Consider the following 25,817-nt stretch of genomic DNA (forward strand, 5'->3'; position numbering starts at 1 on the left):
TAAAAAAAAAAACAATCCCCAACAGCCTTGCTACTGAACACGTGCAAAGGTGGACACATATCGGCGTTAAAAAAAAACAACAAACAATCACCGCCTTGACACACGTGGGTAAAAAAAAAAAAACAATCCCCAATGGCCTTTACTGAACACGCTGCAAAATGTTGACACATACTGGGTTAAAAAAAAAACAAAAAAAAAAAATCCCCAACGGCCTTGTACTGAAACACGCTGCAAAGGTGGACACAAGTGGGTAAAAAAAACAAAAAAAAAACCAATCCCCAACGGCCTTGTACTGAACACGCTGCTAAGGGGGTGGACACATACTGGCGTTAAAAAAAAAAAAACAATCCCCACCGGCCTTGTACTGAACACGCTGCAAAGGTTGACACATACTGGGTTAAAAAAAAAAAAAAAAAAAAAAAAAACAAAAAAAACCCCAACGGCCTTGTGCTGAACACGCTGCAAGGTGGACATATACTGGGTTAAAAAAAAAAAAAAAAAACAATCCCCAACGGACCCTTGTCCTAATCAAGCTGCAAAGGGGTTGGACACATACTGGGTTAAAAAAAAAAAAACAATCCCCAACGCCTTGTAACTAAACACGCTGCAAGGTGGAACACATACTGGGTAAAAAAAAAAAAAAAACAATCCCCAACGGGCGCTTGTACTGAAAACTACACTGCAAAAGGTTGACACATACTGGGTTAAAAAAAAAAACAATAACCCCAAATGCCTTGACTACATCTGTTAAAAAAAAATTAAAAAAAAAAAAACAATCCCCAAACAGCCTTTTGGGTTAACTGAAAAAACACGCCTGCCAAAGGTTACACATACTGGGTTAAAAAAAAAAAAAAAATCAAATCCCAACGGCCTTGTACTGAACACGCTGCAAAGGTTGACACTACTGGGTAAAAAAAAAGAAAAAAAAAAAACAACAGTCCCCAACGGCCTTGTGCTGAACACGCTGCAAAGGTGACCACATACTGGGTTTGAAAAAAAACGGAAAAAAAAAAAAAAAAAACAATCTCCCCAACGGCCTTGTACTGAACACGCTGCAAAGGTGGACACATACTGGGTTAAAGAAAAAAAAAAAAAACAATCCCCACGGCTGTACTGAACACCGCCTGCAAAAGTGGGACACATACTGGGTTAAAAAAAAAAAAAAATCGCCAACGGCCTTGTGCTGACACGCCTGCCAATGTTGACACATACTGGGTTAAAAAAAAAAAACAAAAATCCCACGGCCTTGTAAAACTGAAACACGGCTGCAGGGTGGAACACATACTAGGGTTAAAAAAAAAAAAAAAAACAAAAAAAAAAAAAAAAAAAAAAAAACCCCAATTTCCCAAACGGCCCTTGTTCCTGGGAAAAAAAAAAAAAAAAAAAAAACACCCGCCTTGCCAAAGGTTGGAAACACTACGGGTAACAAAACAACAAACAATCCCAAATGCCCAAACGGCCCTTGTGCTGAACACGCTGCAAAAGTGACACATACTGGGTAAAAAAAAAAAAAAAAAAAAAACAAAAAAATAACCCAAACGGGCCTTGTGCCCAAAAAAAAAAAAAAATGGAAAAAAAAAAACCCCAAACGGCTTGCAATGTGAAACATACTGGGTTATTCCCAAAACGCCTTGCATGGAAAAAAAAAAAAAAAAAAAAAACACCCCGCCTTACAAAGGTGTGACACATACTGGGTTAAAAAAAAAAAAAAAAAAAAACAACCCCCAAACTGCTGTGTGAACACGCTGCAAAATGTGAAACACATACTGGGTTAAAATAAAAAAAAAAAAAAAAAAAAATAAAAACAATTGCATAACGGCCTTGTGCTGAACACGCTGCAAATGTTGACACATACTGGGTTAAAAAAAAAAAAAAAAAAAAATCCCAACGGCCTTGTACTGGACAGTTCGCTAAAAAGGGTGACACATACCTGGGTTTAAAAAAAAAAAAAAAAACAAAAAAAAAAAAAAAAAAACAATCAAAAAAAAAAAAAAAAAACAACCCCGGCCTTGTGCTGAACACGCTGCAAATTTGACACATACGGTTAAAAAAAAAAAAAAAAAAAAAACAAAAATTCAAAATACAAAGGCACTGATAAACGCCTTGTGCTGAAACACGCTGCAAATGTTGACACATAACTGGGTTTAAAAAAAAAAAAAAAAAAAACAATCCTAAACGGCCCAAACGCTTGAAATTGTGCTGAAAAAAAAAAAAAAAAACACGCCTGCAAAGGTTGGGACACATAAAAAAAAAAAAAAAAAAACTGGTAATAAAAAAAAAAACAAAAAAAAACTAAAACCCCCAACGGCCCATTGTGCTGAACACGCTGCAAATGTTGACACATACTGGGTTGGTTGAAAAAAAAAAAAAAAAAACATCCCCCAACGGCCTGCAACTGAACACGCGCAAAGGTTGACACTGGAGGTAAAAAAAACACACTTGGGTTTAAAAAAAAAAAAAAAAAAACCATCCCAAATGCCATTGACACATACTGGGATAAAAAAAAAAAAATCCCAACATCACTTGTACTGAACCCGAGGAAGCTTGCAAAGGTTGACACATACTGGGTTAAAAAAAAAAAAAAAAAAACAAATCCCCAAACGGCCTTGTACTGAAAACATGCTGCAAAGGTTAGACACATACCTTGGGTTAAAAAAAAAAAAAAAACAAAAAAAACAATCCCCAAACGGCCTTCTGTACTGAAGCATGCTGCAAAGGTTGGACCACATACTTGGGTTAAAAAAAAAAAAAAACAATCCCCAACGGCCTTGTACTGAACATGCTGCAAAGGTTGACACATACTGGGTAAAAAAAAAAAAAAAAAAAAAAAAAAAGAAATCCCCAACGGCCTTGTGCTGAACACCGCTGCCAAAATGTTGACCACATACTGGTTAAAAAAAAAAAAAATAAAAAAAAAATAATCCCAAATGCCTTGACAACATAACTGGGATAAAAAAAAAAACAAAAACAATCCCCCAACCTGTCCTGATGCTAGGAACAAACGGCTGGGCAACGGGACACTATGACTGGGTTAAAAAAAAAACAAAAAAAACGCAAACAATTCCCAAACGCCTTGACAACACTCTGGGTAAAAAAAAAAAGAAAAAAAACAATCCCGCCAATGGCCTTATGTATGAACACAGCTGCAAAGGATTGACACCATACTGGGAGGTTAAAAAAAAAAAAAAACAATCCCATAACGGCCTTGTACTTAACATGCTGCAAACGGTTGACTGACATACTCGGTAAAAAAAAAAAAAAAAAAAAAAAAGAAAAAAAAACAAATCCCCAACGGCCTTGTAACTGAACACGACTGCAAAGGTTGACACATACTGGGTTAAAAAAAAAAAAATAATAAGCCCAAATGGCCTTGACACATACTGGGAAAAAAAAAAAAAAAAATAAACAAAAAAAAAAAACAATCCCCAACAGCCTTGTAACTGGAAACTGAACTCGCTGCAAATAGGTGGACACATACTGGTTAAAAAAAAAAACAAAAAAAACAAACAAACAATTCCCAAACGCCTTGAACACACTCTGGGTGTAAAAAAAAAAAACAAGTCCCCAATGGCCCTTGTACCTGAACACGCTGCAAAGGTTGACACATACTGGGGTTAAAAAAAAAAAAAACAATCCCCAACGGCCATTGTACTTAAACACTCTGCGAAAGGTGGACAAGATACTTGGGTTTAAAAAAAAAAAACATCCCCCAACGGCCTTTGTACTAAACACACTGGCAAAGGTTGACACATACTGGGGTTAAAAGAAAAAAAAAAACCCCCCCAAAAAAAAAACAATCCCAAATTAGCCTTGACACATACTGGGCGATCAAAAAAAAAAAAACCAATCCCCAACAGCCTTGTACTGGAACACGTGCAAAGGTTGACATATACTGGGTTAAAAAAAAAAAAAAATCCCCAACGGCCTTGTACTGAACACGCTGCAAAGGTTGACACATACTGGGTAAAAAAAAAAAAAAACAATCCCCAACGGCCTTGTGCTGAACACGCTGCAAAGGTTGACACATACTGGGTTAAAAAAAAAAAAACAACCAAATCCCCAACGGCCTTGTACTGAACAACGCTGCAAAGGTTGACACATACTGGGTTAAAAAAAAAAAAAAAACAATCCCAAATGCCTTGACACATACTGGGATAAAAAAAAAAAACAATCCCCAACAGCCTTGTACTGAACACGCTGCAAAGGTGGACACATACTGGGTTAAAAAAAAAAACAAACAAACAAATTCCCAACGCGCCTTGACACACTTGGGTTAAAAAAAAAAAAAAACAATCCCCAATGGCCTTGTACTGAACACGCTGCAAAGGTTGACACATACTGGGTTAAAAAAAAAAAAAAAAAAACAAAAAAAAAAAAAAAAAAAAATCCCCAACGGCCTTGTACTAAACACGCTGCAAAGGTGGACACCTACTGGGTTAACAAACAAAACAAAAAATAATCACCAACGGCCTTGTACTAAACACACTGCAAAGGTTTGACAACATCTGGGTTAAAAAAAAAAAAAAAACAAAAAAAAAAAAACAATCCCCAACGGCCTTGTACTAAACACGCTGCAAAGGTTTGACACATATTGGGTTAAAAAAAAAAAAAACAATAACCCCAACAGCCTTGTACTAAACAAACTGCAAAGGTGGACACATACTGGTTTAAAAAAAAAAAAAAAAAAAACAATCCCCAATGGCCTTGTACTAAACACACTGCAAAGGTTGACACATACTGAGTTAAAAAAAAAAAAAAAAAAATCATCCCCAACGGCCTTGGTACTAAACACACTGCAAAGGTTGACACATTTTTATTGGGTTAAAAAAAAAAAAAAAAAAAACAAAAAAAAAAAAAAAAAAAAACACATGTCCCCAACGGCCCTTGGTACTAAACACAAACTGCAAAGGTTGACACATTACTGGGTTTAAAAAAAAAAAAGAAAAAAACAAAAAAAAAACAATCCCCAACGGGCCTTGGTCTAAACACGCTTGCAAAGGGTTGACACATATTGAGTTAAAAAAAAAAAACAATCCCTCGGCCTTGTAAACTAAAACACAACTGCAAAGGTTTGCACATGCTGGTTTAAAAAAAAAAAAAAAAACCATCCCCAACAGCCTTGTAACTAAACACGCTTGCAAAGGTGACAAAAAAAATATAGTGGGTTAAAAAAAAAAAAAAAAACAATCCCGCCAACGGCCTTGTACTAAAAAACACTCTTGCATAGGTTACACAATACTGTGTTAAAAAAAAAAAAAAATCTCAAAACGGCCTTTGTACTAAACACACTGCAAAGGTTGAAACCCCATACTGGGTTAAAAAAAAAAAAAAAAAACAATCCCCCAACGGCCTTGTACTAAAGAAACATCCTGCCAAAGGTTGACATATAACTGGGTTTAAAAAAAAAAAAAAAAAATCCCCACGGCCTCGTACCTAAAACCTGGCCAAAGGTTGAACATAATAATGGGTTAAAAAAAAAAAAAAAAATAAATCCCAACTGCCTTGTAAACTAAACACGCTGCAAAGGGTTGAGCTCATACTGGGTTTTAAAAAAAAAAAAAAATGAAAAAAAAACAATCCCCAACGGCCTTGTACTAAACACGGCTTGCAAAGGTTGACACATAAACTGTGGTTAAAAGAAAAAAAAAAAAAAAAACAATCCCCAACGGCCTTGTACTAAACACGGCTTGCAAAGGTTGACACAATCTTGGTGGAAAATTAAAAAAAAAAACAATCCCCAACGGGCATTTGAAAAAAAAAAAAAAAACAAAAAAAAACAATCCCCTGGAAGTAAAAAAAAAAAAAACAATCCCAACGGCCTTGATACTGAAACAGCGGCTGCAAAGGTTTGACATAATAACTAGGGTTAAAAAAAAAAAAGAAAAAAAAACAATCCCCAAACAGGCCTTGTTACTAAAAAACACGCTGCAAAGGTTGAACATATAATGGGAATTGGGTTAAAAAAAAAAAAAAAAACAATCCCCACCGGCCTTGTAAAAACTAACCCCACATCTGAAAGGTTGACATATAATGGGTTAAAAAAAAAACCAAAAACAAATTCCCCCCAACAGCTTGTACTAAACCACAGCTGCCAAAGGTTGGACTCATACTGGGTTTAAAAAAAAAAAAAAAACAATCCCCAAGACTGGCCTTGTCACTGAAACACGCGCAAAGGTTGACATATGGTGGGTTAAAAAAAAAAAAAAACAAAAAAAAAAAAAAAAACAATCCCCAACGGCCTTGTACTAAACACGCTGCAAAGGTTGACACATACTGGGTTAAAAAAAAAAAAAAAAAAAAAAAAAAACAATCCCCAACGGCCTTGTACTGGGAAACACGCTGCAAAGGTTGACACATACTGGGTTAAAAAAAAAAAAAAAATCAACAACCTCACGGCTTGTACTAAACGACACGCTGCCAAAGGTGACACATACAGGTGTTAAAAAAAAAAAAACAAAAAAATCCCCAACGCCTGTACTAAACACGCTGCAAAGGTTGACATACTGGGTTACAAAACAAACAAAATCTCCCACCCTTGGGTTAAAAAAAAAACTAAAAACAATCCCCACGCCTTGTACTAAACACGCTGCAAAGGTTGACACATACTGGGGTTAAAAAAAAAAACAAACAAACAATCCCCAACGGCCTTTGTACTAAACACGCTGCAAAGGTTGACATTCTGGGTTAAAAAAAAAAAAACAAACAAACAATCCCCAACGGCCTTGTCTAACAACGGCCTGCAAAGGTTGACACATACTGGGTTAAAAAAAAACAATCTCCAAATGGCCCTTGTCTACACTGGAAAGGTTGACACATATTGGGGTTAAAAAAAAAAAAAAAAATCCCCAACGGCCTTGTACTAAACACGCTGCAAAGGTTGACACATACTGGGTTAAAAAAAAAAAAAAAGAAAAAAAAAAAAATCCCCGCCCAACGGCCTTGGTACTAAACACACTGCAAAGGTTAACACATATTGGGTTAAAAAAAAAAAAAAATCCCTAACGGCCTTGCATTAAACACGCTGCAGAGGTTGACACATATTGGGTAAAAAAAAAAAAAAAAAAAAACAATCCCCAACGGCCTTTTACTAAACACGCTGCAAAGGTGGATACATACTGGGTTAAAAAAAAACAAAAAACAATCCCCAACGGCCTTGTACTAAACACACTGCAAAGGTTGACACATACTGGGTTAAAAAAAAAACAAAAAAAAAAAAAAAAATCCCCAACGGCCTTGTACTAAAACACACTGCAAAGGTTGACATATTGAGTAAAAATAAAAACAATCCCCAATGCCTTGTACTAAACACACTGCAAAGGTAGACACATACTGGGTTAAAAAAAAAAAAAAAAAAAAAAAAAAAAACAATCCCAACGGCCTTGTGCTAAACACACTGCAAAGGTTGACACATATTGGGTTAAAAAAAAAAAAAACAATCCCCAACGGCCTTGTACTAGACCACTGCAAAAGGTGGGACACATACTGGAGTCAAAAAAAAAAAAAAAAAACAATCCCCAACGGCCGCTGCAAAGGTGGACACATTACTGGTTTAAAAAAAAAAAATCCCCAGGAATCGAAGGCCTTGTACTAAACACGCTGCAAAAGGTGGATACATACTAGGTTAAAAGATTTCCCGACGGGCTTATACTAACACGCTGCAAAGGTAAATATATACTGGGCGTATAAAATTAATTCCCAACGTGCTTGGGCTAAACACACTTGGAAAGGTAGATACATAAGGGTTTATAAAATCCTCAATGGGCTCGTACTAAAAACACCGCAAAGGTGGATACATGCTGGGTTAAAAAATTCCCCAACAGGCTTGTATTAAACACACCCCAAAGGTGGATACATACCGGGTTTGAAAAAAGTCTCCACCAGGCTTGCACTAAACTCGCTGGATTATGAAAGATAAAAGTAAAAAAAATGAAAGGGGTTGCAGCTAGGGGCCGAGGGGACGCTGCAAAGAATCTTAAGCAATGCCTACAGTGCACCGTATGAGGTGCACTGACGGCACTACCCGTCTACGGCGTGCACGTAATAGTGAAAATTGTCTTGCAGTTGCAACGACGCACAGCGGTGTCTCAGACCCAATGTTCCCAAGCTGATAACACCCACAATGAGATGCGTTCCCACCGATAATTTTTTAATTTTTATGAAATTCACCATTTTTTTCCATGACAAAGACTATAAGAAGGAATTCCTGGCGATGCACCGCCGAGACATCCATTGCAACATCCTCCTACAGCAATGAAGGCGATTCTCATCCTGACGGCTTTTGCCGCCTTAGCTGGCCCTGCTGCCTGTGGCCGCCTCCAGGTTTGTCTTTCCCGGGAATATTTGAATTTTAACGTCTATTTACCTTCGGGCAGTTCATTCTATAAGCTTCCCTGCAATTGTAAAAATAAACCGAGCTTGTGTAAGAGAAGGGGTCATGCGATCCTACACTTCGGCGCAGAAGCATTGCTTCAACTAGTGTTGCCAATCGCATTTTTAAATTTCCGCTAGAAGGGACTTCAAAAACCACTAGATTGGCACTGTAACCCACCAGATTTTCATTAGTATATGTAGTTTACTTAGTACATACATACATATGATATATTATATATATATATATATAGATATATATATATATATATATAATATATATAATATCATATAATATATACTCCCTTCTAAATTTTTTTAAACCGCACTGCGGCTTAACGCTAAATTGGCAACACTGGACTTCAACGTACATTTTTCAGCATACTTGAAAAGCGTGCTTCAAGCGTACATTTTCAGAAAAGGTGAAAGCGTGCTTCAGCATACATTTTCGGCAAAGGTGAAAGCAGCTTTTGATCAACTCGGACCTGGCCCAAAAGTTCGCCAAATCTAGTCCCAAGCAACAAATCGCCGTTTTTAATCTTGTTTATCAAGAGCCCTTTCCATTCTCCACAGCCTTTCAGCAATTTAACATTATATTTTTATAGTTCACTTCTTACCCCAGGACTTGTCAAAAACGGTTGTTTTCCACTGAATGAAGTTCACCAGTTGCAGTCCGTGCTCAATGCAACTTTACGAATGTTACTTTAACCAGTTTCATCAATCAATGGTTTTAACATACGTCATTTTTCTTGCTGTCACGCTTCGCGGTAATTGCTTCTATCTTGTTTTTATGTCTGAACGATTATATTTTCCAGTTGACTAAGCTGATATGTCGAGGGATTTCATGTCTACACGTGATGAAGATTTTACAAAGTATGCACACATGTACATGATACACATACACACGAACGCACATTTAATATATTATAGTATATATAATCATGAAAAATTTCAGTGTCTAAAAACTCAAAAGTGAACCCGGGTTATAAAAGCAGACTGTGTATAGTCTACCCACTCCCCCATCGCAGGTTTCGGGCAAGGACCTGACCTACAACGGAGAAAAGGTTTTCCTGAGCGGCTGCAACTTCGCCTGGAATAACTATGGCTACGACTTCGGCAACGGCAAATACGACGGCACGCTCGAACAGTGGGTCTCGGAAATCGGGGGCGCCGGAGGAAACTCCGTTCGTAAGTATAGTGGACTGAAGTTCGGGTCAACAATGCCACAACTGACTGAATATTATTATTATTATCATTATTAGCAGCAGTAGTAGTAGTAGTGGTAGCTGTTGTTGTTGTTGTATTAGTAGTATTCAGAAGACGGACCCTATTCATATGGAACAACCCCACCAAAGGGACCACCGACTCGACATTCAAGCCAATGTTGCCAACCGTAAGGTAATTGCCCTACACGTAGGGTAATTTGACCAAATATTTTAGACCTTAAGGCAATATTTTCAAGTGAAGGGTAATTGTAACAATGCCTTTATTGATCAACATCTTTATTAGTATTATTTGTGATTATCACAACCTCAGAATGTAAGGTAATTTCCAGTTATGTAGGGCCTTTTCTTGATTTTTGTAGGGTGCATAGGGTTAGAGGGTTGGCATCACTGATTCAAGCTTCCAAGCAATAAGGCGCTGATTCGAAAGAAGCAACAAAAGGTGATGGGAAATACAGAAAGAGGAGATCAGCCATTAGAAAAGCAGATCAATTAACAAATGAATGAATAAATAAAATACAAGTAAAAATATTAAACTACAAGTTAAACTGGCTCAGGGTAGAAATGAATGACTACTACATCTTCGCTTGGACTTCTGAAGTTCTAATTGCACGACCATCCCCAGGGAGACTCTTCCATAGAATAGAATAAAATATAGAATTGAGGCCAAAGGCTAAGCGCTGGAACCTAGAGGTCATTCACCGCTGAAACGGAAATTGACAGCAAAAGGGACTGAAAGATGTAACAGGAGGAAAACCTCGAAGTTGCATGAATCAACTTAGGAGAGGGTGTTGAGTATGATGGAAGAAAGCAAATATGGATAGAGATACAGTAGAGGGATTGAAAGGGGTTGCAGCTAGAAGCCGAAGGAACGCAGGCAAGAACCTTAAATAATGCCTACAGTGTATCGCACGAGGTGAACTGGCGGCATTATCTCCCTACTGAGTATAACCGTCTGACACTACTCTGGTTTATTTACTGCTTATTGATTGGGGGTTCATCTTACTTTGTAAAATAATTTATTATATTATTTTACCAGTAATGCGCAGAAAATTAGTAGTGAAAGATGCCGTCTTTTATGTAAGATATCTATTGTCTTTTTTTTTTTTTTACCTTTTTCAAAGTAAAATGTTCCAGTCGTACTATTGCAACGACGCAATACTCATCTTTTCAACAGACACTTTTTAAAATTACCATCATATCAAAAGATTATTCCTATCACATTTGAAAACAAGATGGCAAAAATGCTAAAATATATTTCCAGTAAAAAAAAAAGAAAAATGAAGTTTTTCATAATAAAACTAATATTGTAATACTTACCTGAACACCTGAATTAGCCCTGGTCACCGACCAGCCCGAACTATATCCCCACATATTTACCCACTAAGTGGGTAATTTTAACTGTCAGTGTTACCAACGCTGCAGGTAAAATCTAGTCAAATGAGTTACCTGTGTTACCGTTGGCAACGCTGCCGCAAATACCTGCCACCAGCGGCCCTGTCTCCTCATTCCTCAATTGAATCATTCACTATCAAATTGAAGTGGGGAGGAGGGTGGGAATCATTCAGGTGTTCAGGTAAGTATTACAATATTAGTTTTATTATGAAAACTTCATATTGCAATACACTCCCTGAACACCTGAATTAGCCCGATTAACAACATTTAGTCGGAGGCGGGGTCAATCTCATTCAGCCCGACCTGTCCACGGAACATACGCAGGTAACTCATAAGCAACCTAGCATGTATAAAAGCATGTATCCTTACCTAGTTATCTAAACTTGGAGGTGAGGATGTTTGCAAAGAAAGTACTTCAACATCAGTGTTGAGTCTAAGGTACTGTCTAAGTCAGAAGTACCTCTCATGTGATAATGCTATACTTCTTATTCATGGAGGTAAAACTAATCTCCTCACCTGGTTGTCCAGCTCAGTAGGTGAGGATGTTTGCAAAGAAAAGTACTTCAAAGTCAGTGTTGAGTCTAAGGTACTATCTGAGTCAGAAGTACCTCCCATGTGATAAGCTATACTTCTTAATCATGGAGGCAAAAAAAAAAAAAAAAAATCTCCTCACCTGGTTGTCCAGCTCAGTAAGTGAGGATGCTTGCATAGGAAGTACCATATCGTCTGTGTCGAGTCCTAGGTACCGCCTGAGTCTGAAGAACCTCCCATGTGGTATTCTATACCTCTCATGTATGGAGGGGAAATGGTGAACCTCCCATGTGGCTTTGTAGCCTCTCATGTAGGAGGAGAAGTTGAGTGTGCAGGACCTTCAGTTCTCTACTGCTCATGATGACTTGTGCTGAAGAAGTAGTAGTTATTCCAACATGACCATCGGGATCTGCCAATCTCAAGGGCCTAAGGGACAAACACTGTCTAAGCTTGACCAACAGAAACACTAGAGTTCATTAGACTATCACTGCCTCCCTAAACTTCTAACACCATAAAGTTCATTTAGACTATCACTGCCTCCCTGAACTTCTAACACCCTGAAGTTCATTTAGACTATCACTGCTTAACTAAACTTCTAACACCCTAACTTTACCAAGCCAACTATAAAACTGAGTTACCACAACGACAGGACCCCGAGAGTAAACTCTCTGAAGAAACTGAATTCCTTAAGGTAGGGTGTTGTGAAAACCCACAACAACTCAAAAAAAAAAAAAAAAAAAAAAAAAAAAAAAAAAAAAAAAACACCTACACAATCGCCGACAGCAAACATTCTTCCTCTGGAAGCCAAAGGGTAGCCCTCCGCATACTTGCGCCCTTGGATTGACTAAGAACCCATTCTTATGAGTGTCCGGATAGCGATGAGGCAATGATTTAACAATAGTCCCTCCTCTCCTTACCAAGAACATAGCATAACCTCAGAAATGTTAGTCTGGCATGCAAATCCCCTCGAAACCAAAGTGAAGAGGTTATCAAACAATCCAGGCTCAGAGAAACACCCATCAACTCTCACCACATCCACACAGAGTGGCTGTGAAAGGTGTCCTCCAAATAGGAGCCTCATGATCCGTAACCCTTACCACACGAATCAATGAAGGAACCCAATAGAGAAAAACTCAACTGACTCGTAAACCGGAAGTCGGACTCCGGCAGAGGAGTTACCCTCTACCTCATACAGAAAAATGATGCTAGCTTAAGTCATTCCCCAAAAACTGCCCGACTCGCCGAAACCAGACTACCCTACTTGATGTTTGAGAGACTGCTGGTCTGGTTGAATACAACATATCAAACATAACTTGAATTAACCGAGATCCCTCCGGAGTCTGGAATGCCGAAAGATAGAATGGACAAAGTCCACAATCCGTTATACTCGCTTCCTTCGCCGGAGAAACAAAAAAAAAAAACCCACAACTAGCAAACGAGTCTCTTCAAAGGTATCTATCCTCTGTCAGACCTGTTCCGGCAACACCAAAGGAACAGGAAAAAAAAAAAGGAGAAAAGCCGAATCCCAACAAGAGCAGCACCCAAGAACCCGGAACTTACTACGCCTGGCTGCTCAATACCAAACGACATTAAGATCCCATCATATCTGAGCCTACCGATCTGATTGCGCAACGATATACCAACAAGATGATAAAAACTCCTGCGCAAGTCGTACTCGACTGCGCAACCCGCACTCCCTCCAGACATCATGATGTAACTCCTGCTGTCCGACCGCTGTCCACCCACTCACAAGAGCGAACTGTCTATCACCAGTTCCGCAAAACCTGTAAGAGTTAGTCACTCGACTGCGGATACCCTCACTACCCAGTGACGATAACGTTACGCCTGAGCCGAATATACCTTGGCGATGAACGACCACACATGCGAGTCACTCCCATACTGTTGCGCCAAACATGTACCAACCAAGACGATGACCTAACCTTGAACCAGTCTCAATTTACTGCGAAACTCCGCACTCACCATTGACTATGACACGAGACCAGGACGACTACAATAGGCGAGCAACACCCATAAAGAGCGAAGAAGTCGCAAAACGCGATCCAACTAACCCCCTTTACCAATACGTACTAAACCTAGACTGGAGTCCGGAGCAAGTGAGGGAAAGAAGTACTCCCAGACACGAAATCAAGGTCGAACCCACCTTGAAAACTCCATAAGGACGGAACAAAAAAGCAGCAGGAAAAAATTGAGAAATTAAGGAGAGAGAAAAGTCACTACGAGTAACCCACAGGAACACCTAGCGCCGACATTGTGCAGGTGGAGAACCAACTGTGCGGTACAGTGCTTTAATAACGGGTTACGAACTGCGGAACCAATGGGAGCCGCAGAAGGAATTACCAGCTACCCTAAGAAAGGGGGCCGAGGGCACAAAAGGTGCTAATTACGATGCAGACAACTGCGAACGGCCGTAGCCCCCCCAGCAATTACCGCGGTAAGCACGTTACGTCTCACACTCCTAAGGTATATAAATGGGAACGAAGAAGGAAGATTACTAACTACCCTATGAAAGGAGTGGGTGGTGACAACCGGTATCGAATACAGTCAACGATGGCGCAGGTGAATCTCCAACTGCCGTAGCCTCCTCAAGAACTACGGAGGACACATTTACTTCTCAAAACAAGTAAGGATGAAAATACGGAGTTGCGGAACCGCCTTGAAGCATCAACATCAGCAGCCTGAGACTACAGGACCCGTGGAAGGTGCTACGAAGGCAGCCCTCCAAATTATTTCCTTTAACCCGGAGAGAGAGAGAGAGAGAGAGAGAGAGAGAGAGAGAGATTGAAATCATCTCCAAATTTCAGGATGAAACAATGAAACTGGCTCTACTGTGATATTGGTAAATAAAAACAGGATGAGCGAGAAGACTCCGAAGCGACATCCGAAGAATGAGCAGCTGAAGAAGGTTGTGTAAAGACAATATAAGTTTTAACAGAAAAAACTGGGCGAGAGAAAACTAGACCGACTCTGTTCCCCATGATAAATCTGAGAAACATTAGAAAATCAGGAAATTATTCAAGACGTGGTCGTGAATACAGTCCGTATTGAAGCTACCGTAATTGACTTGCGTTAATTCGATTTTACGATGGGGTTAGTCTTTATTAAAATCGGAACTACATTGCAAATAAGTCTCCCTATATCTCTCGCGCAGCTGGCGTAGGCAGCATCGTGCATCAGACAGCGAGATTGTAGGGTTTAAAATAGAATTTTAGGCCAAAGGCCGAATATTGGGAACTATGAGGTCATTCAGCGCTGAAGGGAAATTGACGGAAAAAAGTTTGAAAAGGTGTTGAAGGGAAATTGACGGAAAAAAGTTTGAAAAGGTGTAACAGGAAGAAAAACCTCTGTTGCACAATGAGTCAATTGTTAGGAGAGGGTGGAAAAACAACATGAGTAGAGAAAAAAAAATGAAACCAGGAAAGTGAGTAGAGAGAGAGAGATTATTCAAACCGTCTAACATGTCCACCTCCATAATTTGCACCCTCTTCCAAGTTAAAAGGTATTAATGATAATATACTCGTATAACTGCGTACAGCTATGAACAACCGAACGAGAACTTGTTGCTAATACGATCGAATCCTATAGCAACATCACTTTATTGTATTGATCGGCGTGCGAAAGTAATCGAATCCGATAACAACGTCTGTTATTGTATTCATCCGCGTGCGACGGTAATTACTGTATTCTTGTTATAAATGTAGCTGAAGCTGATAAGGCAAATTACGTGTATCAGCAACCTATAGTAGAGGTCCCAAGCGTTTGTACGAATTCAAACGCAGCTGTGTGGTAAAAGAAAGTACTAGCATGAAATAGAGGTCGTTTACTGTTGTTTCACACCGATAAAGATTAATCAAGTGTAAGGTTCGTAATACCTATGAAGAAGAGTGAAAAACGAACGGAATCGCTAAATTTACGCATCTAAGCTGAGGGAAAAACTAGCTTCCAATGAGACGTATTGGTCAAATTTTGGCCTTAAATTACATCGTAAGACGAACAGCATGACTTTGTTTCAGAAGTTAAGTATCCAGATACTCATTATGGTAACTGGAGAAAAAACATTAGCCGAGACCAAAGTGATATGGTTGAATCTGGAGCCAAGGAAATAGACTAGCCGGCATCATTGTCTGTCTAAGCCACGCCTCCTTACAACAGTGCTGTTTTGACAAGCTTGTGTAATTGTAATTTAATTGAAAAGTAATAAATTACATATTTCAATTTAATTGAAAATTAATAAATTACAAATTTTAAGGTAATTAAATTAACTTTATTAGGCCAAAATTAATTTCAGTTGTCACTGTAATTTGATAATACAACTGGTAATTCTTTTGTAACTGTAATTGACATAAGCACAATGTAATTACTGACGGCCATTAGTCTGTTAAACGTATGAGACATCATACAACGAATTCCTTATAGTATCTGACATCAATTTTATGCCACAAGATACCAGTATTGACTATCTTAATGTCCAACATAGTTGAAAACACGTTTCCTTCAAGAAAATACGTCTCCTTCAAGACGACAAACCTGGCCTAAGTAAAGAAGAGTTGTTACGTTAGTTACGCTAGCCAATCAGGACAAGAATGATTCGAGAGCATGAATGACTGCCGAGTTAGTATTTATACTACGCTAATATGATGAAACATACAATACAATTAATGTTTTAGTTGGACAGAATCTGATCTTCATTCTGTTCGATTACATTCATATTGAATTATACTAAGATCGGATTCTCGTTCGTTTCAATTACACCTGTACTGAATTATCCGTAGTCAGAATGCCTGAGCCTAAAGCGTTAACCACTATAAAAATCACTACCGTTATGTAGTATAGCGAATAGTTTTGGCTAGGCTAGGCTACTGTACATTCATACGATATATCATCGTGAACACTAGGCTAGCCGTAGTTAATTTATTCGATTTCTCTACATAACGAATTATCGTACGTCGATATGCGTTGAACAGAGAATTAGTTGATATTAAAAATTACGCTATCGTATAAGTAGAGGAAAGTAACCTTAAAGACGAAGGATAAGTATTCAACCCTTCAGACCCGACAGACCCGAAACCAGATCTGAACGGCCAACCATGGCCTAAAAGATTCTGACGCAAGGAACTCGAAGCAAGAAAACACCCAAGTGGCTCTAAGGACACTGTCCCTCTATAAACTACTACTATATAATAGACAACCGACCGGAAGAAGCCTGCACTTCTCTTCCTAAACACTATTTAGCCTATTATCCCTACTCGTCTGTATCTGCCTAAATTTTCATCCTGAGAACTTACAAATCGAGGGGAGGGGAAATCTGCTGCCAACACTGCCTGCTCCGCGCCGGGGGGGCCGGCAGAACCTACCCACTCGGAGGCTTGCGGTTCTCCATTACCCCCAGCACCCGTTAGGGCTGGTTCTGGAACAGGCAGGGGGGCTGAAAAAGAACGATTAGAATTCACTATACTACTAGTACCACTATCTCTATTTTGGTTAAATTATTCGTCAGGCTAGAAATATGTTTAACATACTAGATGATAACCTGTCCACTAATTCTGGAATAACTAACTAATGTTTCGTTGTCTCCTGACCAAGACAAACATCTCTGACTAGTATTGCCACTAAACCTTCCTACGAAATAACAAAAAAGAACGTCGATCATGTGAGCGGGTACTCATCCTACGCTTGAAGGGCGTGCAGAACAGTAGAAGGCTCGATCGTCAAACTGTAGATGAAGTAGAAGCAGAGGCGTTTGCAGTCGACGACAACGTTATTTTAGAGCCGATGAGCACCAACATATCCAGCAGTAGAGGCTCGATCGTCGAGGCGTTTGTAGAAGGCGATGACGTTTATTTCCTAACTTATCCATAGCGAGTACAAAGTAGCTATCCAAAGTGAAACGGGAAAATTCGTAGTTTGTAACCAAGATGCGAAAACTCTTTGAGTGGGGTCGGGCTAAATGACCAAAAGTTCGCCTGATGTGGGACTGATCCTCACAGCAAGGCGAACAAAAAACAATTGAGGAATGAGGAGACAGGCCGCTGGTGGCAGGTATTTGCGGCAGCGTTGCCAACGGTAACACAGGTAACTCATTTGACTAGATTTTACCTGCAGCGTTGGTAACACTGACAGTTAAAATTACCCACTTAGTGGGTAAATATGTGGGGATATAGTTCGGGCTGGTCGGTGACCAGGGCTAATTCAGGTGTTCAGGGAGTGTATTGCAATATACAACTTTTAATATATCTACGAGATTCACAACCCCAACGTAACTGTTACTTCTTCAACTAAGTCTTCATTAAAATTCTATGTCAATTAATCCCAATAAATATGGCAGGACAAAACACAAACAAACAATAAAAACTACAGAGGCTAGAGGGCTGCAAATTGCTATGTCGATTATCCACCCTTCAATCATCAAACATGCCAAATTGCAGCCCTCTAGCCTCGATAGTTTTTATTTAAATCAAGGTTAAAGTTAGCCTTAATCGTGCTTTTGGCAACGATATAGGACAGGCCACCACCAAGCAGTGGTTGAAGGTTCTACTTGTTATTGTTGCTATATCAATAGCACTGCCATTGACGCTGTTCGTCTTGAATTTTCAGGGGCGTGGGTGCACGTGGAAGGCGACAACACGCCCACCTATGACAGCAACGGTTACGTCACCAGTTGCGACAACACGGGCGACTTCGAGAATGACGTCTTGAAGCTGCTGAATGCGGCCCAGTCGCACGACGTCCTGGTGGTGCTGACCTTGTGGAACGGAGCCTACCTCAACAACCAGAACACCATCAACCTCATCTGGGACGACTCCAAGCTAGAGTCCTACGTCCAGAATTGCCTCAAGGTCAGTGTTGTGACGTCACCTGAGCCTCTGGAGTTGTTCCTTTCATTACTCAAAGAAGCTACTTTTGTCACTTGAAAGTTCCTTCAGTGTTGTGATGTCACCTGAGCCTATGGAATTGTTCCTTTCGTTACTCAAAGAAGCTACTTTTGCCACTTGAAAGTTCCTCCAGTGTTGTGACGTCACGTGAGCCTCTAGAGTTGTTCTTTTCATTACTTAAAAAAGCTACGTTTGTCACTCGCAAGTTACTCCAGTGTCGTGACGTCACGTGAGTCTCTGGAGCTCCTTTCATTACTTAAAAAATGCTACATTTGTCACTTGAAAGTTCTTCAGTGTTGTGACGTCGCACGTGTCTGTGTAGTTCCTTTCGTTACTTAAAGATGCTACTTTGTCATTTGAAAGTTCCTTCAGTGTTGTGATTTGTCACCTGAGCCTCTAGAGTTGTTCCTTTCGTACTTCAAGAAACTACTTTTGTCACTCGAAAGTCTTTCAGTGTTGTGACGTCGTGTGAGTCTCTGGAGTTCCTTTCGTTACTTTAAATATGCTGCTTTTGTCACTCGAGAGTTCCTGTTGCCAAAGAATGTCGAATTTCTATTCGAAAATGTCCCCCAAATCACACACTCCACTTCCCAAGCCCAGCTTTGTTTCGAACTCGTGACAGTATGTAGTATCTTGGCCTGCGTGAGTGTTCGTTTTACTCATTTCCTTCTCTTCTCCTTTTTCTTTTTCTTCTCTGCAGAGTCTGTAGGAAAAATCAAGGGTCATCCAGCTTTGGCAGCCATTGACAGTGACAGTGAACGAGGGCCGGAGGGGTCCGTGAAGGTATGTCATTTGTTATCGATATATATATAATAATGAAAATTTAAAGACTGGAGAGAAAAACATTACCCATCTCTATGGTAAAGGCTGATAGTGCATAGGTAGATCCTGAGTGGTTTACAGGATTTAGGGACCACTTCACGCCTGTTTGACTGAAGAACTGTCTTGATTCTATTCCAGCGTTATATTCCATATGCAAACGTGACTGTGGCCGATTGCAACTCCTTTTTCAAATTTCTTTTGCTTATTTCCAGGTTGAATCCAGCTCCGAGTATTGTTATGACACCCAGCTGATTGGTCAGTCAGGAGCAGGATGGACTGGCAAAGGAATTCCCATGGAAAGGTGAGGCGTGGAATTAACGATCCTTCTCTAATTAACTGTTCCACCGAGAGAAAAACGTCATCCTGAACTTTCCATCGTAATCTTCATGTTTATGATGCATTATGGATGTCCAACTTTCTCTCTCTCACTCTCTCTTAGGATTAAAATGTAACCTTTCCACTTCATCCAAACAGGTGGCTGAAGTTCATTGGCCGACAAAATCAAGTCGTCCGTGAGGTGGACTCCGGACTTTTGCTCACCTCGGATCTTGGGGTAAAGAGACGTTTCAGTTCGTGCTCGAGATGCTTTTTTTCATCTCAGTGTCATACAGTACTATAATAGTAGATTCACATCGACCGTGCGTTTGATGTCTAGGCCGGTCTCTTGCGACGCTCCTGATTGGCTGTTGATACGCCAATCATGGGCGTGAAACTTTCAGTCTCTCGAGAGAGTTCACATAGGCAGGATGATGTTCCTCCACCTCTCCTAAGGGATACGTCTTTCAAACGTATCCCTCAGGAGAGACTGAATATACATTCTGCTCGTGTGAACTCTCTCTCTCGAGAGAAAGTTTCCAGCCCTGCGATTGGCTTATCAACAGCCAGTCAGGAGCGTCGTAAGGGACTGGCCTAGAAGTCAATGCACGGTTGATGCGAGTTTTCTATATTAGCTCTGCGTTTAGTCTATGAAATCTTCTGCGTATTGCCTCACACTATAACCTCTTCTCTAACTCTCGAACTTTTTTTTTTGTTATTATCATGCAATAGATAATATTCCTTATGCTCCAATAAGCATGAATACTTGCATTACGTATCTTAACACAACATGTAGTTTTTAACGTTTTATTTTCTCTTTGTCCGACGCTCAGGTCAGTTCGCCCAAAGCGACGCCTTCTCTAACACTCGCAACCACTACAGCAACGACTGTCTGTACAAGGCGGCAGGAGACAACTCCCACATCGACTTCTACCAGATGCACTCGTACGACTGGGGAGGCTCTTGGAGTCCCAACGCTCCCTTCACGGTAAGGACGGCATTAGGAGGACGCAACCACGGTCTAGGTATGTCTAGACTCTAGACCGTGGCCGCGACAACCATTATTCACGCATTCAGTTGATTTCACAGCATAGGACATGACTCAGTGATAATCAGTTCATTAATGTGTTCATTTATCTGCTTTTCTAACAGCTGATGTTTTTCCCTTTTCTGTATTTAACACTGCCTTCTTTTGCTTCTTGCAAATGAACGCACCACATTCTTCGTAAGGTTGGATTTCAAGTCAGTGGCCCCTTTGGCGGGATTTTTCCAATTGAATGTTGTTCTTCCTATGCATAATAATAATGATAATGACATCCATTGAAACGATAGATGAAAGTATGAGCGAAGGAAGGTTTATGAACTGTACTAGAAAAACGAACGAGAGAGAGTGTGTCCGCGTATTAATAGGTCTCAGTCTATTACTTCAGACATACCTATACCCCTCGGTACATTGTCGGTAAAGAACCTCTAACGAAAGAAACGGGAATAGTCGGAAATATATGCTGAATTTATCAGTAGCGTTCGCTTCACATAAGAATGATAGTACAGTCGTAAAAACATATTTTCTTAACGAAGAACATGTACAACTGTACAACAAAATCAAAATTCCATTTTTGCCAATTGTACTACACTCAAACTGTGATAATCAACAATTCGTTCAATATTTCGAATTCCACCGGAAATTGATATTTTTCGGTTCAGGAACAAAACAAAACTGCTATATTCCAGTTAACAATAGGTTACAGAAAGCACCAACACAATTTTGATTGCATCTTATGAAAACTTATGAATTTCTACTTGAATGGCTAACAAGGCGTGATCCGGCCTACAGCTTACTCGGCGTGCAAGAATTTTTTCCTCACGCGGAGATGTAAAACACTATATCCTAACTTTTAACGCAAATCAAAATGTACTAGAATCTAGGGTCAGATAGAGCGTTGTTTAATTCAACACAACGAAAAATGAAAAATAAATACCGCTAGTATATTTTTAGATATAATTGTTCTGTACTGTTTAACAAGCACATTATTTATTTGTTACATTTTCATTCTAGTAAATATATCATTAATATCCTATCCTCAAATTCCTGTGTCTGTAACTCAACGCGAAACACCTTTTTCAGACCTTTTTAGGCTCTTCCATAGACCTTTCCTACAGCCCCCTCCCACCAAAAAACAAGAAGACCAACAACAAAGTAGTTTGTAAGCTTACTCCCCGAGTAAGCGGAATTTGAAGTAATAATTGCAAGTACGAGTAGCTCTGAAGAATGTTGAAAGTCTGCCTTTATCAAAGTGCTAATACATGTCTTCATTCTCCCCCACGAGATTTCTCCTCCATTCATGAAAGTATTGACTGACAACTCATTCGAAGTTTCGCAATACGTCCTTTGGACGATATCTGCTTTAATATGAAAACAGTTTCATTTCTAAGTCTAAGTATGTTACTATATGCATTATAAGCACTGCCACAACTAACACCACCATTAGCTAAGTTCGCTTTCTACGAAAACAGTTCCATTTCTGTCTAAGTATGCTACAACAAGCATTATATGCAGTGCCACAACTAACACCACCATTAGCCACGTTCATTTCGTGTTTGTTGTCTATAAAGAGGTCATTTTTCTAATGTCTTGTTTGACTTGTACTAGGTGAACGCCGATAACTACAAACCTCGACAAACCCCTCGTGATCGGAGAATACGCTTCAGTCTGTGCTGCTGGTACCTCCCTCAGGGACTTGTACGAATACTCCTACACACACGGATACAGCGTAAGTACCGAACGAAGTATTACAAATGCCGTTCATTTTCGTTCTTTTGACGTGGGATAGGAGAGGGCCTTTCATCCAACCCCACCTCCTTCCCTGGATGCATCTGCAATGCATGGTCTCAAATTTCTTCTCCGTCTTCCTGTCTTGTTAATGTCTGTTTTCTCCAGATCTGAGTTGCTCTTTCCCTTCCTATCATTTTTTTTCTCATTCGTCCTCTAAGAGGTGTCTGCAAGCTCTGCTTACGTTTTGTCACAAGTGTTAATGCATTATGAGAACAAGGTTCCCTTTAACACTTCCAAAAGAATTTCTCTCCTTGCCCTGTCTCTCTCGTCCTAATGATCTTCCAGAACCTGAAAAATCAGCCCCGGATCCAATCGCAATTAGGCTCAGATCTGACGTGGCACTTGACTGACGGGCCATAATATCAAAGGCCTGATTTTTTACCTTCTTGCATGAGGCCTTTTGCGTTTTTTCAGGCACCTGGTGTAGTTTCCCTTTGACCAGTCCCTCCGTTATCTTTGTACTACACTCAAACTGTGATAACAAGTAGTACAGCTGTAATTAGCTTGTTTTAAACCACTCTTAAAGACATATATTCAAAGTTTTGGCTGTCACAACAGAGTAACCTCTTGGTCCCTTACCGAGTCCGACCGTACTAGTGAATATTGCTCCCCAGATATTCTTTATCAGTTCCGGAAAATTCAACTTGCAAATCAAGTTCCCAGTGCTTCTCATCACTGTAAATTATGAAGCACAGTAACACACTGGAAGGACACAAACGGCATTTGTCTTAAATTATATTACCAGATTGGTTTTATTACTGGGTGTTTACACATACCCATTTCGTTCATACTCCTCTCTAATTACTTTCTTCATCTTTATCCTTTGGACCTCTCCTCCATGGCCTTTTTGTATGATAATATTTCGTCAGGCCAAAGCTTGCTGAAGAACTAGGAGCATTTTTGCAAAATTGCAAATAAATATTTTCGAACTACAATTAAAAAGTATTGCATCCTCTAAAAATATACGTGAAAAACTGCATTTGGTAAATCCCTTTCTGTAGCCTGTTTGTAAAATGAACTCATCTGAATGTCAAAGGCGTTCACAGCACAGGATTATTGTACTTGGAAATGACACTTCTGCCACGAGAGTCAAGTAACACTTGCCACTAACAACCAAATACCGCAACAGTGAGAATGAATATACCCGCTTTCTTCATAATAACATAACCTTGGTTTTCCAGATCATATCATTTCTCACTGTCTTCGGCTTCCTGCAACTGGGAATATAAAGGAAGAAGGTGGTTTTTCCTGCTCACAGAAAACTCCCATCAAAGTGGTTGGTTGTGGAGTTTTCCCTTTCATAATAGACAGCTATTATCGTGGCATGCCCTTCAGATGCCGCGAGTTCGCGCCTCCCCTAGGCCGACGAAAAACAATCTGGCTCTTTATCATGATCGTTACTACTGCAGTGCGGGGACTTTCGCGGTGGGAGGTTTGGACCAACATTCTTTGGAAGGTTGAATTTGAAGGCATTGGCCCCTTTGGTGTGCTTGTTTCATGTCAATAGGTTTTCTCATCTACTGAAATGATAAACATATTAATTACAGGGAGGCTGGAGTTGGCACTACACAGCTACAGGCGACTGTAGCGACTCAAGAGATACGCAGCGCGACGCTTTGGGGCAACTTCATGCAGGACTGACCACGGCACCGTCAATTTCCACGTTGGCTAAAAAGGCTGCAATGTAACCCTGTGACTGGTGATGCTCATGAAATAAAATACTTCAAAATACTTTCAGCTTTAACTGTGTTTTACCTCTCTGAGATACCCTTCGACTTATACTGTCCAACCACTAACGCCAGAATTTAGCTCAACAACTATAGTGAATTTACATCAACCGTGCATTTGATGTCTAGGCCCGTCCCTTACGACGCTTCTGATTGGCTGTTGAGAAGCCAATCGCAGGGCTAGAAACTCTGTCTCTCTCTCGAGTTCACATGGGTAGGATCTATGTTCCATCTCTCTTGAGGGATACGTCTTTCAAATGTATTCCTCAGGAGAGGTGGAACATGCATCCTACCTATGTGAACTCTCGGGAGACTGAGTTCCCCAGCCCTGTGATTGGCTTATCAACCGCCAATCAGGAGCTTCGTAAGGGACTGGCCTAGACGTCAAATGCACGGTTGATGTGAATCTACTATAGTGACAAAGTAGTATATAAAGGAAAGGTTAAAAGATGAAAACTCTACAGTTCAGTAAATTTAAACTGTACTCAAGACATCGATTTGGGAATTATCCAATTCTGGAGAGGAGAACAGTGAAGTAATTTGATGCAATAACAATGTACAGTAACGGAAAAGCTGCGGTTACGGTGTGGGTCCTGCAACGGATGTGGTATGTCCACAATAAGACTAACGATGACATGTCTGTAATACGGAAACGGATTCCACTAGTTGACATGATTAAATGGAAATACTCAGATTTAATTTATAATAATTATAATACTATCACGAATCACAGCACAAAAGCTTAATACCCAAGTAAAAATGAATTATTTAAAAAAGCACAAAAAATAATAGTAATATATAATGTGATCTGATATAGGCTCACACAAGAACTGAAAATTCAGTATTGTTTGTATGGCGTTTTTACGTCGCATGGAAGCAATGGTTATTCAGCAACGGGACCAACGGCTTAACGTGACTTCCGAACCACGTCGGGATCCGTGGACTTCTATCACCAGAAATTCACATCTCTCACACCTCAGGAAAAATTCAGTATTAATACAGAAGTTTCTTGCCATATTAATAGACTAGTTTGTTGCCATATCAATAGACATTTTGCCATTTCAATAGACAAGCTTCTTGCCATATTAACAGAAAAGTTTGCTGCCATATTAATAGACAAGTGTGTTACCATATCAATAGACAAGTTTGTTGCCATATCAATGGACAAGTTAGCTGCCATATCAACAGAAAAGTTTTCTTGCCATTTCAAGATAGACAAGCTTGTTGCCATATTAACAAAAAAGTTTGCTGCCATATTAATATTAAGTTTTCTGTTGCCATTTCAATAGACAAGCTTGTTGCCATATTAACAAAAAAGTTTGCTGCCATATTAATAGACAAGTGTGTTGCCATATCAATAGACAAGTTTGTTGCCATATCAACAGGCAAGTTTCTTGCCATTTCAATAGACAAGCTTGTTGCCATATTAACAAAAAAGTTTGCTGCCATATTAATAGACAAGTGTGTTGCCATATCATTAGACAAGTTTGTTGCCATATCAATGGACAAGTTTGTTGCCATATCAACAGACAAGTTTCTTGCCATTTCAATAAACAAGTTTGCTGCCATATCAACAGACAAGTTTGTTGCCATTTCAATAGACAAGTTTGTTGCCATTTCAATAGACAAGTTTGTTGCCATATTAACAAAAAAGTTTGCTGCCATATTAATAGACAAGTGTGTTGCCATATCAACAGGAAAGTCTGTTGCTATG

The 25,817-nt window shown here is 39.7% G+C and overlaps 1 pseudogene; it reads left to right on the forward strand.

Annotated features, from left to right (window-relative positions):
- The first annotated feature begins 8,201 nt into the window (after positions 1-8,201).
- On the forward strand, positions 8,202-24,063 carry LOC135196753 (mannan endo-1,4-beta-mannosidase-like; annotated as a pseudogene).
- The last annotated feature ends 1,754 nt before the right edge of the window (positions 24,064-25,817 follow it).

The sequence above is a fragment of the Macrobrachium nipponense genome, chromosome 18 (genome assembly GCF_015104395.2).
Source record: "Macrobrachium nipponense isolate FS-2020 chromosome 18, ASM1510439v2, whole genome shotgun sequence".
Lineage (NCBI taxonomy): Eukaryota > Metazoa > Arthropoda > Malacostraca > Decapoda > Palaemonidae > Macrobrachium > Macrobrachium nipponense.